Consider the following 14,458-nt stretch of genomic DNA (forward strand, 5'->3'; position numbering starts at 1 on the left):
CTTCTGTTGGAGCAGATGGATCAAAGTGGGCAAGTATGGGAGGAGTAGTCAAGAAGCCGATGAGAGCGGTGAACGCTTGAGCCTGCTCAGGGCCCCATGAGAATGTGGTATCCTTCTTCAGCAGATCTGTTAGTGGCCTAGCAACATCGGCGAAGTTGTTCACGAAACGGCGAAAGTAAGAGCAGAGGCCGATGAAGCTCCGCACGTCAGAAGTAGAGCGAGGCACAGGAAAGCTGCGAACGGCGCGAATCTTTTCAGGATCTTGTTGCACGCCGTCAGCGTTCACAAGATGGCCTAGTACGGTAATCTGACGGCGGCCAAACTGGCATTTCTTGGAATTCAGTTGAAGCCCGGCCGTTCTGAAGACTGCGAGAATTGCGGCGAGACGCGTGAGGTGGCTGTCGAAGGTGGAAGAAAAGACAATCACATCGTCAAGGTAACAAAGACAAGTAGACCACTTGTAACCGCGCAGTAGAGAGTCCATCATCCGTTCGAATGTCGCAGGGGCATTGCATAGGCCGAAGGGCATGACCTTAAACTGGTATAGGCCATCAGGTGTTATGAAGGCAGTCTTCTCGCGGTCCATTGCATCGACAGAAATCTGCCAGTAGCCGGACCGAAGATCAATAGACGAGAAGTATGTAGCTCCGTGCAGACAGTCCAACGCGTCATCGATGCGTGGTAGCGGGTATACGTCTTTTCGTGTGACCTTGTTCAAGTGGCGATAGTCAACGCAGAAGCGCCAGCTACCATCTTTTTTCTTTACAAGGACGACAGGGGAGGCCCAAGGACTGTCGGAAGGTTCGATGACACCTTTGCTGAGCATTTTGTCGACTTCCGTTTGGATCACTCTGCGCTCAGTGTGGGAGACACGATAGGGGCGCCGACGAATAGGACTCGCATCACCGGTGTTTATACGGTGCTGAACGACGGACGTTTGGCCTAGAGGTCTGTCGTCAAGATCAAAAATGTCACTGTACGACGCGAGAAGGCGACGGATGTCATTGGCCTGTGCAGGGTTGAGGTCTGGTGCAATCATCTTCGAGAAATCATCCGGGAAGGAAGATGAGCTGTTAGTCGCAGTAGGCGTAAGTAAATCAGTCTCGGTGCTGAGAGTTGCAATTTCAAATTCGTCAGCATCAGAAATGTTGGCCAAGAACATGCCAAGGGGAAGTACTTGGGAAGTCATCTGCAGTTCGCCACTCAGCCGGGTTGCGAGAACGTGCAGAGAATCGTCGGTTTGAGAAGGACATAGCAGAAGGGCGTTCGCTGACTCTGGGCGTGGCAACAGAACACACGGAATGCACTCCGATATTTTCCAGCTCCTGACGAACGATGGCTTGAACGAGAGGAACGGTAACAGGGGCATCGGTGCTGCGTGAATAGAATGCGGAGGGCGCCATCGCTTCCAGTTCACGACGAACAATTCGTGTAAGGTCTTCCGGCGGCGAAGAATGTTGCGGTGTCGACTGGTCTTCACACGTCGACGTGGCAGCGGTGTTTGGAAGTCTGGCGAACGGTTGGAGAATGCGGCGGCTTTTTGCTTGTTCGAACTGACGACACTCCTTGATGATCGAATCCACGGTAGAGCAGCCCTTGCACATCAGGAGGTTGAATGCGTCGTCGGCGATCCCCTTCAGCACATGCCCGACCTTCTCACCTTCCGTCATGTCATTGTCGGCCTTTCGGCAGAGAGCCAGCACGTCCTGAATATAGGAGAGGTATGATTCCGTGGAAGATTGGGCACGGCAGGCCAATTCCTTTTTGGCGGCGATCTTACGGCCGGCGGGTTTACCAAAGACCTCTCGCAACTTTTCTTTGCATCGGTCCCAGCTAGTAAGTTCTTCTTCGTTGTTTTCGAACCACACCTTTGTGGTGCCCCTCAAGTAAAACAACACATTGGCCAGCTGAAGTGTGGGGTCCCATCTGTTCGGTACACTCACGCGTTCAAACATGGCCAACCAGTCTTCAACGTCGACGCCATCGGTCCCACAGAACGTACCGGGATCCTTAGGTGGTACGAAAACAAGTGGTGGGCACGGCGACGTTGATGGAGACAGCGACGTTGATGCGGAAGCCTCAGCGTTAGCCATGGTTGGGAGGGCGATGCGACGTCCACTGCGGAGCTCCGTTGCCTGCTGCAGTACCCCGCACCTCCACCAATATGATACGGGGTTGTTTTGGTATATACAATGTATATTTACAAAGAAGAATTGGTAGACGAGTCAAGCTGGCTGACCAGCACACTCGCGCGCCAGTCGGGCTGTCCAGCACTTCGTCTTCCTTCACTTCATCTCCGTAACAATATTGACATGGTGTGACGCCCGATGGCAATGTACGCTTGTACCACGCAATATTACTGCGATATTACATCTCGTACTGTGACACCTGTATACCGGACGCGTATTTTTGGGAAGCGCGAAAGTTACTTTCAGTGCAGCTCCAAGCAGAGGCGTGGCTGTGTGGTAGAACACCTGCTTGCCACGCAGACGGCCTGGGTTCGATTCTCACTCGGACCCAACGTTTTTTTATTATTTGCAGCTTTTTCGATTTTTCGGTCATGGACAAGATGATGATTTTTCGCTCACAACCAACGGCCCCGACGCCGACGGCGGAATTTCTGCGATACGAGCTCTTTAACGCTATCGCGTTAATACATGTCCACTGCATCATGCAGTCACCATATAGCCGCAATGTCCGCTTGATGCGTCGAGAAAGCGTTTTCCATGAGCCACGCGCTGCGTTTCGTGTCACGCCAGCAGCCGGTCACTTCAAAAGGTTTTCCCGAAATAGAAGTCTGCGTGCCGCTCTGGACGCAGCGTCGGTAATGAAGTCTTTCTAAATGCATCAGAAAAAGGGGTACATGTGTAAAAATCAATAAAAAGGTTTATGGGAGCAAAACGAACACTGTGATTTCAGCAGCCCCACAAGAACCGTTCGCTACATCAGATAAAATAAATAAGTAAATCGAAACGGTACCAAGGAAACAGAAGCCGCTTTCTCAATTCTAACTGCGGCAGTCGTTTTTGGTGTTGTATCTTGTTTTCTTTTTCACTCTATGGACGTCAAGCAATTTGATCAGCTGGCGGGTTGCCGTCATACGGACGAGGACAAAAACGTTTCCACATACGCGCGAAGCGAGAGCCGCCGTGCCTTTTGACGCACGCCATCTGCTGCCTATTCCAGCCACATCGGTTTTTACTTGTGACTGCGGACTTGCCGTGCCGCCTGGGGTTTGTTGACTGGCTTCGCGGCGCTCCTACTGTATAGTTAGCAGACAATAGACACACTGGTTTGCACTAAGCATGCAAAGGTCGTGAGCAGTACATGGGCACGCTGTGTGCGTCACAAGCAAAGCGCCTGCATCTGAACCTACGTATATAAGTCTTCGAGCAAAGGTATCATGGATACGAAGAACGTGTTGCTCTAATCGTAAAACGTACATTCAACCTGGCACGGACCTTCAGGTGTGGGATTTCTACCGAGAACTGCGGTTTATTTTTATTACACACCTCGCCCTTTCTCGGTATAAGCCCTCATAACTTCTTTAACGTTCTCAGTATGATTTCACGGTAGCGATACTCTAGGTTTCATACGGTGAAATCCGGTTTTCATGTGCCTAATGACGCTAGCGTGTCGGGATGAACGAGCCTGACATTTTAGACCCAAGATTTTACACGCTAGTTTCCACGAGATCTTTCCGTGCGTATAGACCACAAACTCCTAGCCCCGCCTTGAAAGCAGTCGTGTATTTTGAAGCGTTGAAGTGGAACCTCTTGCGCCCTCTATTGAGTGGCGCAAGAGAATAACGCCTTAGAAAAAAATTCCTGCGGAATACAGAAATAAATCAATAAAATAATAGAAACTTTCTTCGCAGGGCTGCATTGCAACCTGGACCCACACGCTGCGAAAGCGAACATCTTAATAACTGGGCAACTCAGCCATACTGGCGTATAGTAAATATATTTGAACGATAAGAGTACGTTGTGCTTGTGGTGCAAAATAGCTGTAAAAAGAGGACACTTTCTATGGTGTCGTCACTTTCGTGGTGGTAGAATAAAAATCCTCTGCAGGACAACGTGCAAGGACGACATGCATAATCTCACACCACAAAAATTGCTTCTTCTCAAATTTCATGCGAGATATGTTTTTCCCTGTTCGCCTTTTAGTGCGATTCTCAAAATCCTCATGCACTTTAAACAAAAGCGCCGGTGCCGCTCGAAAACAACGTACTTTGGAACGTCGCGACGTAAAATAAATCCCTACGCTTGCGAATTCCTTAGGCAACTCCCAAATAAGAGAAATGTGAGAGGGTAAAGGCCCAGCCAAGCCAGAGGCGGCTAGCTGACCACAAGCTCTGCTACGACCCAGCCTTGCGTGACTTAGTGCAAGTTGCGCAAATTTTTTTATCCATCGACATGTACTGCATATGCTACCTGAATACAGTAACTATAGATACATGAACCCATAAGCACGGCCCCTCGGCGTCTGTGCGCACTAGACATTCGCTCAGAGGCAAAGGGGAGCAGAAAAATAAATGAAAGTCATGGAGGTTAAGCAGGGCGAAGCTCGGTTGGCTACCCTACGTAAGGGATGGGAATGCAATGGCCACTGTCACTGGCGCTGATGTTGTAACGTTTCCGCGCTTGACATCACAGAAGGCCAAAGAGTCCTGTGATCACAAGAAATAGCAGCCAAGCTTCAAAAATTACGAATTGACTGTAAGCTGTGTCGTTCTGCACATATAAATAGGCTCAGGGAATGCGCTGATCCAGAGGGGAAGTTTTCTAAGAAGCCTTGAACTTTAGATGTAGAGGTGACGATCAGTGAGAAACTATACTCAGTGCTGGTTGTGCCGATATGGTTGCTTTTTGCGTAAACCTAATGACCAGTTACGTAGCTCATGATGTGAACTTACCTCCTTATGAGTTAGTTAGTTGCGCACGAGTATGCTGGCAAATACAGCCAATGCGTGAAGAATTTACAAAAACACCTATGCCAACGAACACAATAGAGACGTATCCACAACAGTGTTGAAACCTGCGTTCTTCAAGCAATGATTACTCGTTTTTAAAAGTGAGTGGCTGATGTGTGCAATACCGCACATCTTTGTTTTAACCCGGAAGAGATAATTGCTAGACGATGCTTTGACAATGACGCTGGCTTAGCTTGCCATATTGTACAGTCGTCGCTACAAGCTCTGTTGTGGACATTTGTTCGAAGCAAACTTGCTCATGCAATATATATATATATATATATATATATATATATATATATATATATATATATATATATATATATATATATAATTCAAGAGAAGTCAATTCGTGTGAGTCATTATTCGAAGCATTAGGCTGACATTGGTTGCCACTTGACAGGCACCTAGAATGACTTTGGGCGAGGATCAATGACTGCTGCCTCGTCCGAGGGACCCTTGTACTGTGGATTATATGCCACCGATAATTGAAGTGCACGCCACGAAGAACTGAGTAGTGGCAAATGGTAAAGCAGTATTCTTGTTGGCATTTGCAGCGAAGACTGTAATGTCATTGTTCCTAGTTGCTTATAATGATTCCTATCGCCTGAGCTCACTCGCAGGCTCATCAACAAAGGTATTGCTTTCTTGTTTTCTTGGAAACGACATTTCTCGTAGTTCTTGCACAAGTGTGTCGTATTTGCGGTCTGTATTTTTAAACAAAGGTGAGACAGCCTTGGAAACTTTGTTTGCATCGCTTATGGCCTGTCGTTCTGTTTCCAATTCTTGGTGCTCCTGTGCTTTCGCTGATATATTCTGATTCTTCTTTCTTCAGCAAGAACTTGTATAAATATCTTCTGAGTTCATTTCCTACTCGAACATTCCAGATTTAGAGACCCAAAATAACTTCCTGAAGAAATGTTACATTCGTGTTCCTGAAAAAAAAAAAAACAGTTCATTACACCGCGCCTGCTAAAAAAAAGCACTTTATGTGCCCTTTCTTGGCGCTACGGGACTGGCTATGAATTCATTGACTATCATTTTTGTAGCTTGGCTAGTTTTAGAGCCCTGCAGGTACCCGCCAAGTTTCATTGGGCCTAGAAGGTATTTTTATTTTGGGATGGGTGGAAATCGGGGAAAGCTAGGGCTTGTAGTCGTTGTCAAGTTGGTCCGCTTCACGACCTGCGGTGCACAGGCCCTGCTGCATTTTGTGTACCTCCCCTGTATTCTTCTTTTTTCGGCCTGTGAAAACCTCGGCGTTTGGCGTCAGCTGTGAAAATATGGCCACGCTACAGCCGCCGCTGCCGAATTGCCCCTTCAGAAAGTACAAACTTTCGCCCTACCACGCGGTTAGTTTTTACGGTATGAAGAATAACAGTCCTCTTGAAGGCTGCTTGTGGCAAAGACATGGTTGCAGGGACCAGGGACAGGGACTGAGCACCACTTCTTTCCAAACAAGAAAAGACAGCTGTAGATTCTGATGCTCCGGCTTTGTGGACAGGAATGAAACACCTGACTCCAACGCTTTCATCCATTGCCCTAGGCTACTTGTCAAGGCCGGTCAACACTGCTGACGCAGGAATATCATTGAGGCGGTGCATGGCGTCTCAGAGGCGTCATTCTCTGAGAGACGAAAGTCCAAAGCATCAGGTGATTCCTAGCGACAATCGCTCGTTCAGTTTTAAATGAATTCAATCATATCTCGAGCATGAAATTGTTTAATACATAATATGTTTACATGTAGCTTATGTCTGTTCAATTTTGCTGCAGCATTTTGCAGACTCCTGCATCTCGTCTTGCAGAATTTCAAATTTCCCACCGCTTAAAGTTGGAAGCACTAGCCATGTCACACTATGCAGATTTCGTCAGCGATCACGCGCTTGCGCGCTTGCTTGGTCGTTATGCAGTTTTAGTTAGAGTGTGACATGTTAAGAGACGTCTTTGCTTCGAGAAACGCCGCAGTGCAGGGCCTCAAAGATTTTACTATACGTAGCGTTCCCCGTCGTTATTGACATTATTTTTACTGCAGAAATTTCAAAATATTTCCGGCATTATCACATTATTACTGCCGTCCTTCACCTAAATTCATCGTAATCTCACAAAATTTCCTCTCGCATTAGATTGTCCAAGTATCTGTGCCGCAGTTGGCTGCTCGCTTATGTCTATCTTCACAACGTTCGCAACTGCTCTAATTGCTCCAAGACAATTTCACAAAATTGATATTTTTCCTTCGTAATTCCGCCATACAGAGCTCTCAGCGAAAGAGGGGAAATAAACCGAGAAGGCCCACCAGATGCAAGTTGTTTCTTCCGACAACTTTGAATTGCTTGTAGCTAATAATTACTATAAATCAATTAAGAGCTCTAAGTGAAGTCCCCCATGCCTTTCTGCCTTCCTTGGTTTTGTGGTCTGTTGGGTTCATATGCGACTCATACAGCTGTGAAGTTTGCTAGAACAATGTACGGATCGAAAGTTTCTTTAATCTGATCTGTTGTTATTGGCGGTCGCTTACGATGGCGCATCGTAAATTAGTTGATCAAAACAAAGCGCGTTCTGCAGCAGTGCGCCTTTGCACCTGCGGTCAAAGCACAAACCAACGACTACGATTGCCGGTGAACGAGCGACTTGAAGCCATCGATTTCAGATATACTAACAACACCCATTCGGCATATAGAAACAAATATCTTCATCTTGTGACTCTGCGTATCTCTCGAGATGCTTCATCGCAGTACATATACCGTAATGACTCACCATTTTTTTACACATATCGTGATCCCTGAGTATACAGCATGTGCCAGTAATATGCGCGTCCCCCGTAGTTCACCAATGACGCGCGTTGTTTCGTGTACGTAAGCACCAATTAATTTTCGTCGTCGTCAGTCCTGAAACTTTTCAATTTCTATAGGTGTCAACGTATCCGAGAAGTTGCGTTTTTTTTTGTTGTTATAATTTGAATTCGATGCCACTGAAGCTACGACTCGCACACAGATGTCAAGAGTACGAAAGCTACGTATACCGATAGACCAGCTTTCGTCAGAGAGGTTAAAGCACCGTGGAATGTATTAAGTCAGGAATGAAGAAAAAAAAAATAAGGAATCGGCACAATAAACAAGAAAACTGCGGTTCGTCATCACTTTTTTCCGTATGACCTTAAGTGTCAGGCTTGACGGTGTTATTTAGAAAAGAAACACCACGGAGCGCAGTTGCCGACGAACGGGCGGAGAGCAGCATTTCTTCCACTATCCGATACATGCACCGCGGCCATTCACTTCGTGACTGAAATACGGTACGTTCCATACTGGAAACTCATGAAATGCACCAATAACACTTGGTTTGGTGTAGTCTTACGTTCACAAGGTATATTTATTAGGTGTGTAGTGTTATTTATTAAGAACCGTCGCTGCTACCAGAAAACACCCGTTTAGTAGTGCACGATGTGAGGCTTTTTTACTGCGCTAATTCTGTGTCTTCCGCAGCATTGCGTAGGCGAGCACTCGAATGAACATTTCGCAAATCACTTCTGCAGGATTAGCAGTAGTGGTTTCAGCAGAAAAAAAAACGATAATTTTAGGAACACATGAGCGAGCGCGGCGCATCTGTTGGGGGTAGGGGAACGTGCATTGAAATAATTTAGAAGAAAGGGAAGGCCACCACTTCAGGAAATGATTACCCACAACACCGAGTGCGAGGCCTGAGCACCTTTCTCCCCATTAGAGAGACCGGTGGATGCCCTGTGGCACTCAGCATCGAACTCAGTTCCTCCTGGACTGGCGGGAGGCAGACGTTCAAGACACTTGTAATATCGCTGTCGTCTTCGGAGGCCCGCGAAGGGGAGGAAGCTCAGGAGAGGAAAACGTTGATAACCCCTCGCTGCTAGGGCAAAACTAGAGTATAAATTTATACAAGTTTCGTCAACTATGAAACTTTTCTTCTGAGAAATCAGCGTTGAGTACATTCGTATCTTCGTGTTAGAAACCCCATGAAAACATTTTCCCACTGCGAACGTTCCCACAACTCGTGGACTTCCGCAGAATTCGCGCGTCGTATTCAGTGCGTATTCTTCGAACTGGTCATAAACTAGCCGTGGTACTGCAACCAGCTCGCCTTCTGCTTGGCTCATAGAATTCTTAGGTTCTTGGCTGAACCAGGAAGATGTTAGCCCCGAGCGCAAATCGCAGACCAGAAAAAAAATATTTACGGCGGTAGCAATTAGATAGACACTCAAGGCGTATCTTGGCCGCTACCGTCGGCGTCGGCGTCGCCGTGCTGTTCCGTATGAAGTGCAAGGGCAATAGCGTCACCCCGCGCGTCTTATGTTTTATGTGCGAGCGAAAGCGTGCGAGGGCAGCCGAAGATCGCGGTCGAAGCGGAGGGGAAACGCGGCAGCCGTCTTCCACCGCACGAAAAGCCTGTGAGGTTCCCGAAAGTTTAACTGCGTGGCTCTGGCAAAAACTGCGTACTTTCATCGGCCGTGCGAGGTCGCGTTCGGCATATCTTCATAGGGATCAGCAGAGGGCTCATACTTTTGTACGTGCTGCGTTGTCATCATTGTTGGCGTTGAAGCGATAGAGAGCACGCAGGTCGCTTCACTCGCTGTAGCGGCCACGTTCTTTTACGCCAGCGTTTTGTTGAGTTACACAATGTGGGATGCTAGAGGAATCAGCTCCTAGCCTTTCTTGGTGCAACAATTCGATTTGTTACTGTCCGATTATACTGCCTTGCCTTTGCGGCGAATCTACGAGCTTTTTTTTTTTTTAACTAGAAACATTTATTTCTGTGTAATGCTTATTGATTTCCTTTGTAGCTTATGCCTACAGATAAGTTCAAGTTTATTCGTTGTTATTGAGTTCAAAAAACGGGCTTACATAATGCATACAGCATCAGGAGGTTCCAAAGTGAGAAGTTGTCAGTAGAATCTCCTATCATTAGTAGGGTACATAAAATGTAAGTAGCAGCACGAAAAATTAAAAAACGCCAGGCCTGCGCTGAAACCGCAGCACAGTCACAGCGAAAGCTGGAAGAGCGGCGTTTCTAGAGCCCGTTAAGCTCTCTTGGGGCTACAATACAAGTAGACAAGAAAGGTACCCACTACGCCATAAATCACAATTTTTGTGAAGTTGGGAAGCACCTACTAAGCCATTATTCGTCATTCTGCGGAGAAGCGAGACACCAGCTGCACGTCTGTAAGGCATTATGTGCACTTTGTTGACGCGACGACTGATGACGATGAAGAATTATGGCTCAGCCCTTTGTAATGGGTTGGAAGTTTTAAACGGCCCACCAGTTATGTAATTTGCATTGGGTGACTCCCGCTCGCTATTTCCCTCTCCCGTCATGCTGCATAACATACGTTGACGTGGGAGAGAGACGGGAGGGGGGGGGGAAACATTACTGAGACCCCGAAGAAATGGATCATGCGCTCATGGGCTTCCTTGGCAATCAATCCAAGTGCACTTGCGAGGAACCCACTACGCTATAAAGCATTGTAATTTTACTGAGACCCCGAGGAAATGAATCTGCGCTTATAGGCTTCCTTGGCAACCAATACAAGTGCACTTGCGAGGAACCCACTACGCTCTAAATCATTCTAATTTTTGAAAGTAGGGCAGCAGGCACTGTGCCATTTTTGGTCATTTTACGGTGATCCGTGGCACCTGCTAAACGCATGTAAGGCATTATGCGCACTTTGTTGATGCTGTGCCTGGTGACGACGAAGCATTATGGCAAGATCTTTGTAATGGGTTGGAAGCATTTCACAACCTACTCGTTGCGCAATTCGCATTCTGTGACGCCTGGTTACAGAATTCGCGTTGTGCGACGCTTGGTGCTTATTTTACTCTTCTACCACGCTATATTGCATATGCTAATATGGTTCCTTCCCGACATGAAGCCTGTATAGGACCTTTTTCCAAAGCAGTTTCAAGCTCCGGCATGGCTCAGAGGTTGAATACTGGGCTCCCACGCAGAGGGCCCACGTTCGAACCTCGTTCCATCCTGGAATTTTTTTCTATTTAGTTTTTTTTCTTATTTCGATCGATACTGGTTACGGACACCGGCGGCGGCGGCGGCGGCGGCGGACAACTACGGCGCCAAAAACGGCCGGTGAAATGATCTCATAACAGCTTTCGCTGTAAAATGCATTCAGTAGAGAACAATGAATAGTGAAATAGAAAAAGTTAATTTACCAGAACAACATTATACAAAGCCAAAAAATACGCATAAGTAGGAATACAAAATAAAGAAGTGATGATGAAAATAAATTTATTACAGATGAACAAAAGTCTTGTTTAACAGTATGTTTTTCACGTTATGTTTAAAAGATTGCAGTGAACGAGTGCATGACGATCTTCCCTTTGTTTTTGTTTTTTTTTTTCGTTCCTATAATGAGCATAGCCCAGAATGCTTCAAGTCCATCATATAGTTAGGGTGCCGCGGCACTAAATGTAGTCGTGTGTTACCAGATTAGTTGTGCTGGAAATGAGTGATTCCAGAGCGGTTGCTGTCACATTACTCAGACGCAGCACGGCTTCATACAGCTTCGAAATTGCCTGGAACGCTATGTATGCATCAGTGATCGCTTCTTCGTTAGTAGTGCTCTGGAATGTTTCAGGAGTACGCAATATATTTTCCAACACTATACGCGTTGCCTCTCCGTATTCTAGCGGCGCACCTCGTAATTATCTGTCGCTGAAACATTTCTGCGGGGGGGGGCATCATCCCAAAGAGTTCCACGCACGACTGCGTATTGCGAAAGGAATTCCTGGCGTCAGCTGTTTCCCGTTTGAAGCTTGATGCGTTGTTAAAGGGACACTAAAGGCAAATATTAGGTGGACGTGGATTGCTGAAATAGCGGTCCAGAAACCTCGCAGTGCTACGTTTGTGCCAAGGAAGTGCTTATTTTGAAATAAAATCACGTTTTAGTGGTCCGCATCGCATTAGCGCACTTCAAATCACCCGCCTGAAAGCGGTATTCCTCACGTAACTGTTGCCGTGGCCAACGCTGCCCACCTTTACTGCGCGGCGGCGTGCAGTGGCGGCGTGCATCATTCGGGCATCCGGCAACATCATAAGCATGCGGCATTTTGTCGAACTTTCTGTCAGAGCAACTTTCACGAGCGCGCAAAACACATGCGGGAGTACGCGATGCCGAAACTACCACTGAGACGCGAACCGCGTGAGCAAAGCAGGGCGCCGGGCGAAGCGCAGTTCGGCGAAAACGGAACCTTTGAACCACGCGCGCCGTTCCCCATGGCAACGGCAAAGAGGTTCTTTTTTTCCATGTATCAAACAGAAACGAACAAGCAGCATTTTATTACGTCTCTCGATGCACAGAAGGTTCTTTTTTTATTGCAGCTAGTTTGATTACGAGTGATTAATTGTAGTGGGACTCTCTCACGTCATCGGGATCATTTCAAACCTGTCCCGCTCGTGGGGATCATCGTGTGATACATTTTAACGCGACAGCGTTAGAGAGCTCGTGTCGAAGAAATTCCGCTGTCGGCGTCGGCACCGTTGGTTGTGAGCGAAAAATCATCCGTGAGCGAAAAATCGAGAAAGTAGCAAATAAAACAAACGATAAAATCTTCGGTCCCAATGAGGATCGAACCCAGGCCGCTCGCGTGGCAAGCAGGTGTCTTACCACAAAGCCAGGATGTTGCTTGCAGCTGCTTCGGACAAAAACACTACATAAATGCCATGTAGTAGAAGGAGTCTCCTTAACGCATTTTGTTCGGCAGGTGTCACGACGAAAACGAGCCCATACAGTAGGCGCATTCGCGAGGCCATCAAACTACGTCGAAAAACGCCGGGATAGTGCAGCCATCGCCGCTAGATACACACACGAACTTTCAAACAGCTCTAAAAATGGACAACTATGTCCATCTAGAGGAAAACATATCAAGCCAACGCAGCAAACGCTAGATAATGTGCTGCCATCTCTGAGGCATTGTGAGAAATATGTCTCGACTTTTTCATGGCATCCGAGAGGGCCGGCGCGCGGCGTATATCTTGGAGGCCATGCGACTCTTGCTTTATATCGAAAGCCTGTAAAATTCGCGTGCGTGCGTGCGTGTGTGAGTGTAACAATACACATTAATAAGTATGCACTTAGTGATTGAAGTACGCACTAGGGGCCGGATTTCGCTATCGCGTTCAACTCTTAAAGGCGAAGCTTAAGGGTCCCCCAATTTTCCTTAATTTCTCGGTACGTAGGGCACTGCTGTTCATAATATTGCCGTTTTAAACGTTGCCATACATTGAGTTTTCACTCTGACATAAATTGTTATTTGCCTTTAGTGTCCCTTTAATGCACAAGGATGCCATATGATGCAAGTAAGGGAACAACGGAAGAGCGCCGCTGTCAGCCGCAGCTACATTTCTGTGGCATCCAACACTGTGTGCCGTACTTATCCGCGTAAAAATGGGCCTACATATTTTCTTGGCCAGATATGCCATGGTGACCTGTACTAGCCGCGGCGTAATATTGCAGTAGCAATTATACGGATATTCCAGGCACATTTCTGCAGCCGCTGTTACCGTGAGGTTCTGTATAAAGTCTAAGAGCGGTAACATCCCCCCTCTCCCCCTTCACCCGCGCGTCGTACGCTCTAAGTGCGAGTAAAAGCGTGCGTGGGAAGTTCGCGAATCGCGGTTTAAGTGAAAAGTCACACCACGAAAGCCTCATGGAGGGTCCCTGAGGGGAGCTACGTAGTTCCGGCAGGAACTAAGTACTCGAAAAGGCCGCGCGAACATTATGACCGCAAAAGGCACCTGACCAAACTGCCTATGTGAGACATTCTCTGCTCGTGTTTTAAACACATCAAAATAGGAAACCGCCATCAATTTTATTCTCATTATTTGATATTGCCTCTGGCGTTGAAAACTAATTTTTGTGGCCAAACAGTATGTACATTTTGACCCTCAACGGTTTCTTCAAAGACATCTTTAAGGACAGTCTCACGTTCTTTTTTTTATGCCATAATTTAGTAGGGCTGTTAGTGTGCCTTCGAGGAGTGAATATGCTTTTTGCTACCATTTCCATGAAAATTGGTTCGGAAGATGCTTAAGATTTGCTGTGGTGCGTAGCGCTGTACGTACTCAATGGTCGTGCTCTTTTGAAGCATTTTATATTGGAAGCTCCTAGTACGAAGTTTATGAAGCTTCCAGCGAACGCCCAAGTTGAGGCGAATTTTGTTATTTTGCTAAACGCAGCGATGTACCACACGTATTCAACCAATCACTGGAGGCAGTTGCTTGTAGCGTTAGATATTACTCGTTTCTTTACTTAGAGGGAGTAGAAGCAGTAATTTTGTAAAATGTCATCAAGTCCCCGACAACTACTTGCGCTGCCTTGAGCGCATCAATGACGGTGGCTAATGCAAGTTTTTAAAGCTCACCGATACACTTCAAGTCTTGTTAGTACATAGCTAGTCATAAATTTGCCTTCGTGGTTGACGTCTTCAGGTTAGCATGCAATGTGCCCAC

At 46.9% G+C, this 14,458-nt stretch overlaps 1 protein-coding gene across 5 annotated transcripts in view; it reads left to right on the forward strand.

The window, feature by feature from the left end:
- LOC119402197 (synaptotagmin-2) overlaps nt 1-14,458 on the forward strand; it is a 318,421-nt gene that overhangs the window by 232,599 nt on the left and 71,364 nt on the right. Inside the window, exon 1 of one of the 5 annotated variants that reach the window (XM_037669313.2) lies at nt 8,185-8,261. The exons of the other annotated variants lie outside the window; for them this stretch is intronic. The gene's annotated coding sequence lies outside the window, so the exon portion shown is untranslated. Of the gene's footprint in view, nt 1-8,184; nt 8,262-14,458 lie in introns of those variants that run through there. 5 annotated transcript variants of the gene reach the window in all.

Source organism: Rhipicephalus sanguineus, chromosome 8 (assembly GCF_013339695.2).
Source record: "Rhipicephalus sanguineus isolate Rsan-2018 chromosome 8, BIME_Rsan_1.4, whole genome shotgun sequence".
NCBI classification, from domain to species: Eukaryota; Metazoa; Arthropoda; class Arachnida; order Ixodida; family Ixodidae; genus Rhipicephalus; species Rhipicephalus sanguineus.